This window comes from Salvelinus namaycush, chromosome 2, assembly GCF_016432855.1.
Source record: "Salvelinus namaycush isolate Seneca chromosome 2, SaNama_1.0, whole genome shotgun sequence".
NCBI lineage: Eukaryota > Metazoa > Chordata > Actinopteri > Salmoniformes > Salmonidae > Salvelinus > Salvelinus namaycush.
Genome location: NC_052308.1, coordinates 25,020,881 through 25,027,578, shown reverse-complemented (window position 1 = coordinate 25,027,578; position 6,698 = coordinate 25,020,881).

The following is a 6,698-nucleotide window of genomic DNA, read 5'->3' as shown; positions in this document are numbered from 1 at the left end:
TTCTTTCTTTCTCGGAGGACCTGAGCCCTAGGACCATGCCTCAGGACTACCTGGCCTGACTAGAGACAGCAGGAGCGGTAGAGCTACTCTGAATGATCGGCTATGAAAATCCAACTGACATTTACTCCTGATGTGGTGACCTGTTGCACCCTCTACAACCACTGTGATTATTTTTATTTGACCCTGCTGGTCATCTATGAACATTTGAACATCTTGGCCATGTTCTGTTATAATCTCCACCCGGCACAGCCAGAAGAGGACTGGCCACCCCTCATAGCCTGGTTCCTCTCTAGGTTTCTTCCTAGGTTCTGGCCTTTCTAGGGAGTTTTTCCTAGCCACCGTGCTTCTACACCTGCATTGCTTGCTGTTTGGGGTTTTAGGCTGGGTTTCTTTACATCACTTTGTGACATCAGCTGATGTAAGAAGGACTTTATAAATAAATTTGTTTCCTACCCGTGAATCTGATGGCGAATCAGAAAACAAGATGAGACACGGTCACCCTTTTTCTAGCTCCTAGCCAACTTTGTCGTATTTTTGGTTGTTGGAATTTCTTACATTAGTTGCTCAGAACATTTCTTGTATTATTACCTACATGTGCAAACTGGTAAACGCATATCCTGGGGCCGCATTTATTGTAGCTGAGAACTTACAGGAAATCTGAAAAAGCTAACGAAATTCTATCAACACATCTCCTTTGCTACACGTGCAAAATGGACCCTGGATCATTGCTACTCTCCCTTCTGGGACGAGTACAAGGCCCTCCCCCGCCCTCCCTTCAACAAGTCAGATCCCACCTCCTTTCTGCTCCTTCCCACCTATAAGTAGGAACTTAAACAGGAAGCTCCCGTGGTAAAGACTGTTCAACATTGGTCTGACCAATTGGAATCTATGTGTCAAGATTGTTTTGATCACGCAGACTGGGAAATGTTCCGACGTATAGATGTATACACTGACTCGGTGACTGGGTTCATCAGGAAGTGCATTGTTGATATTGTTCCCACTGTGAAGATTAGAACTTATTCAAACCAAAAACCGTGGATAGATGACAGCATTCGCACAAAACTGAAGGCATTTAACCATGGCAAGGTGACTGGGAACATGGACGTGTATATATAGACCAGCTATGACCTCCGTAAGGCAATCAAAGAGGCAAAACGACAGTACAGCGGCAAAGTGGAGTCGCAACTCAACGGTTCAGACAAGCGACGTATGTGGCAGGGACTCCAGACATTCACAGATTATAAAGGGAAAGACAGCCACGTCGCGGGACACCAAAGCCTCGTTCCCGGACGAGCTAAACACGTTATTTTCCCACTTAGAGGAAAACAACATTGAGTCGCCAATGCGGCCCCACGACGCTCATGAGGACTGTGTGCTCCCGATCTCCGTGGCCAACGTGAGTGTGTTAACCCTCGCAAGGCTGCCAGACCAGAAGGCATCCCAAACCACGTCTTCAGAGCATGTGCAGACCAGCTGGCTGGAGTGTTTACGGACATATTAAATCTCTCCATATCCCAGTCTGTTGTCCCCACTTGCTTCAAGATGTCCACCATTGTTTCTGTACACAAGAAAGCAAAGGCAACTGAACTAAATGACTATCGCCCCGTAGCACTCACATCTGTCATCATGAAGTGCTTTGAGAGGCTATATCATATCACCTCCACCTTACCAGACACCCTAGACCCACTACAATCCGCAACAGATCCACGAACGACGCAATCGCCATTGAACTGCACACTGCCCTATCCCACCTGGACAAGAGAAATACTTAAGTAAGAATGCTGTTCATCGACTACAGCTCAACCTTCAACACCATAGTGCCCTACAAGCTCATTACTAAGCTCAGGGCCCTGTGTCTGAACCCCTCCCAGTGCAACTGGACCAGGACTTTCTGATGGGCCGACCCCAAGTGGTAAAGGTAAGCAACAACACCTCTGCCATTCTGATCCTCAATACGGGGGCCCCACAGGGTGTGTACTCAGCCCCCTCCTGTACTCCCTGATCACCCATGACTGCATGGCCACGCACGTCTCCAACTCAATCATCTGGCTGTATCACCGCCTGGTACGGCAATTGCATCGTCCGCACCCACAAGGCACTCCAGAGGGTGGTGCGGTCAGCCCAACGCATCAGGGGCAGACACAATCACTCAATAATTTTTAGGGGGGGGTTGGTTCTTTCTGTAATGAAAAGTGCTATGGAAGCTGAATACATTTTTATTATTATTATTACGAGAGTGAGACTCAAAACAAAAATAATGTAAGCTAATTTCCTGTAATTACATTTTTTTTAGCATGGCTTATGATGTGTTCATATGCTATCTGGGGGGCCAGACCCCCGGGGGACCCCACCCATACTTAAAAAAAATGTTTTTGTTGGGGGGTTGGGGGCCCCAAATCCCACCTTGCAGCGGCTGTGGGGATGTGTGCTACGCCAGTGGGCATGTGTTCCTCTTGTAATCTTATAACATAATATGGTTGTTTTAAATTCAGACAAACAATGCATGCTGTTTGTATTTCCAATCAAGGGAACACTGTGGATAGTTTCTATGTATCATTTCCACATGAAACCCTTCCACACTTACAGACTGAAGCTGAGGTGTGCTTTACTACTAATCATAGAGATCCCTTATCTTGGAAGGGACTGATGGGATTAGGTGACCAATTAAATCAAATCAAATCAAATGTTATTTGTCACATGCCGAATACCTAGTGTAGACTTTAGCGTGAAATGCTTACTTACAAGCCCTTTCGCAACAATGCAGTTAAAAGCTTTACAAATAGATACAAATAAAATAGTAACACAATACAATAACGAGGCTATATACAGGCTATATACAAGGAGTACCGGTACTGAGTAAACTAACTATTGCAACCAGGGGTCAATTCGAATTGAAGGCAGTCAATTCAGGAAGTAAACTTAAATAACAATTCAATGTTTGAAAAAACGTTTTTTAAATGACTTCTCAATAAACTGAAGAGTAGAAGCTATTTATTTCCAAAGTTTAACATATTTTTATTAAAATCACTTCCTGATTGTACTACCCTCAATTTGAACCCAGCCCTGATTGCAACACATTATTTTCAAAGTATTTCTCCTCTTTATGAGGTGCGCACTCACAACGACAACAACAATGCACTACATGAATGTCATATGTGCTATTTAATGGATGAAATAGATACACCGTTAGGGCAGCACGTGTCTCATTAACACTGCAGTGTTTTGTGGCTGTGGGTTTTATGAGTGGAGGGGCTGTTCCTATGGGATGTTGGTACTGAAGACCGGCAGGTTGGTTAGGGGGGGTGGTAACTTTAACCTCAGTGCCTCCTGGGGGCATTGAAGTGGCCGCTTTGGATTAGGGCAAGTCACAGGTGGACGCTTGGCATGCTCGTAATGAGAACATTTAATGTGGGGCGGGCTTAAGGCAAGGACGTGGTGAGACAAAGTGAGAGACAGAATCTCCCAAACCCTGTACCTCCTAGACCCAAAACAGCTGCATCTGCATTTGCCCCATTTCTCACTGTGACTTTTAGGGGGGGAACAGTTCCCCAGCAACCAAAGTCACATTAAAGCTAAAAAATCAAAAACCAATGGTCGTAAAAGCATTCAGCAGAGGGGAAAGCCCTCACTAATCCAAAGTGACTGAGAGCAGAGTGTGTGTATGTGTGTGGTGTGTGGTGTGTGGTGTGTGTGTGTGTGTCTTGACTGTGGACATTACAGAAATTGCCTGCTATATTTATTGCCATTTCAGTTTCTCAGTCCTCCCTTACCTCTAAACCAGTACTCATGATGCTGGGAGACCTTGTTCCACTGTTGTCCACTACCCTTTAAATGACATAATCATTAATGGACCATACCGTGCACAATCATTCATATCCTGGGTATCCTGTAGAGTTATTGGAACAAAACGTCATGTAAACCAGGACTTCTTCATGGGGAAATAAGTTGCTCTGAGAGGGCAGGATAAGAAAGAGTGGATCTAAATATATGACATATGTGTGTGTACAAATGTATGCATGAGTCAGTTTGTGCACTGCAGGCATATGTGTCTGTTAGCATGTGTGGGCAGGATAATAAAAACAAGAAACAATGCTCAGAATATAATGCGTGTGTAAGCATGGTTATGTCTGTGAGAGTCAATGCGTCTGTGTCGTAGGCATGTATGTTTGTTAACGTGGGTGGGAAGATCAGCAGTGCTTCAGCTGCATTAGTAAAATAAGTCACTGCCAATAAACCCAAAACCTCTTCAATCAAAACCTTGCTTCTTAAAATTTCCAGTCATTCTTTCTTGCTAAGAATTAATAAAGGATCAAATTAAAGGCATCTGAAGTCTCGACACATGCAAGTGTTTACGAACATAGATTCCCTGGTAGCATGTGCACACACACACACACACACACACACACACACACACAGTGCATTATTACTTTGGCATGTGCCCAAGCGTTCCACAGGGGCCTTGGTTTGTCATCCTGCCTCATCTGGCCTCTATCACCGGCTGGCCTGACAGCTTAATCTGTGTCATTCATTCTCTCAGATCAAAGAACCTCAATTTCAACCCATTACACCCACACGTAAAGACACAGAGACATGCATAGTATACACACATAAAGATACAAACACACACACATGCGCGAGACAACATAAATGTGGAAATACACAGATATACACATTAGAGATACTGAGCAAACACTGAATTCAGATATGTGATGCAGCCCAGCCAGGACAGCAGGAATGATGAGATATTTCTTCTCTGTCTGGTCATGAGCGTCACCATGGAAGAGTATTTCCTTGAAAGAGTAACAGAGTAAACACTCACAAGAGGAGACCCTAAGGATAATGGACCACCATAAAACAGAACATAATTGTACCGGAACTAGACCTTTGGTTGGAAATTACTTCTAACCCAAACTTTAAGAGACTGATACTATTTTAGTGTCAGGTATGAAGAGAAACCCCATCTCTTGTTGTTGGTATACTGTATAGCCCACCTTGGTGAACTACCTCACTGCCTGGCTTGATGTCCACGGGTTTAGGGTGTACAGTAGGGTTTCACTCTGGTGCAGTGTTTTAAGTATCAAAGCATGATGATAATGAATGCACATGAACCTTTCTGACCAACCTTGGCTCTTGGTGACACCACGAGCAGTACCCATGTAAGAAAATTAGTCTAAGAGCCTTTGCACCAGATATCCACTATGTTTTGTTGGTTACCCATAGCCACACAGAACCGAAACATTTCAGCAAGATGATTGAACTCTGACATCAGTGGTCACCCAAGCACAGTCCACAACAACCATGGTCTTCAACGTTAGGCCAGGAGACATTATTATGTGACCACCCATCCAGGTTGCCCTCAACCCATAGGCCCTACTTCAAAATTTCAGACTTGATTTTCCCTTACAAAAAATGTATCAACACCTTACAAAAAATGTCCTTAATTATAATCCACATTTCCTGTTGCTGCAGGATTATTTTCCCGCTGTAGCAAACTGGCTCAAATTAAGATCCTGCATCTGTAAACGAGCAGCCAAATATAGGGTGGACTTACATTAGTAAAATATGTCTAGTAATAGCTCAATCTTCAACATCCGATTTATAACTTTCTGCTTACAATAGCCTTGAATATGGTGTGGCCAAAACCATATTCCTGCTTCATGTGTGAGTGCAGCTATTAGCATACTGTAAATAGCATAATATATAGACAAACAAAATAAGGACATCAATTCAAGCTATGTAGGAGCTTCTCATCTAAACAATATTGTACATAGTGTTGCGTACTTGATTAGTACAATGATTCACAAATGTATGGATATTTTAAAAGCCTTTAAATTTAAATTTTTCTAACAGAGCAAAAATGTGGTCTACTGGTATTAAGATAATTAAGGTAATTCTTGCAGGGACAAGTGTTGTGGGAGAGCCTTTGTCTTTACACGGTACCACTCAGAGAGGGGGTATGTGGTGTAGATGTCTCCAACACTACCTCCGGAAGTAGAGTGGGAGACATCTCAAAGAGAAATTTGAATCTTGCTCCGTCTCTTTACACTACACAAGAATGTCTCCTAGACCAAGTTTGTGTCTGTGAATGTAGTGTAAAGAGGCTCTATAGATGGCTTTTATAGTGCAGCTTTCAACATGGTTTATAGCTCTCTCACCTATCTGGATCCAAACCATTATTAGATTTACAACAAAACTAGCAGAATTCTGAACTAATTAATAAACAATCCACATTTGCCAAAACACATCCCAAAATATGTCTGGTGTCATAGCGATGTTTGTTTACATTGCAGTAACACCAAAAAAACAACCTAGTCTGATTAATTTGCATATTGCGTCCACTCTCCATTCTCATTCAATTTCTTGATCTGAATCCATATCTGTCCATATCATCCAATTTTGCACACAAAAACTGATTACAGATAGCACACACACACATGCGTGCCTTCAGAAAGTATTCCCTTGACTTAATCAAGATTTTGTTGTGTTACAGCCTGAATTCAAAATTGATTAAATATAATTTTTTCAACCTCACCCATATACACACACAATACCCCATAATGACAAAGTGAAAACACATTTTAAGAAATGTTTGCAAATGTATTGAAAATACAGAAATATCTAATTTACATAACTATTTACACCCCTGAGTCAATACCTTAGAATGACCTTTGGCAGCAATTACAGCTGTGAGTCTTTCT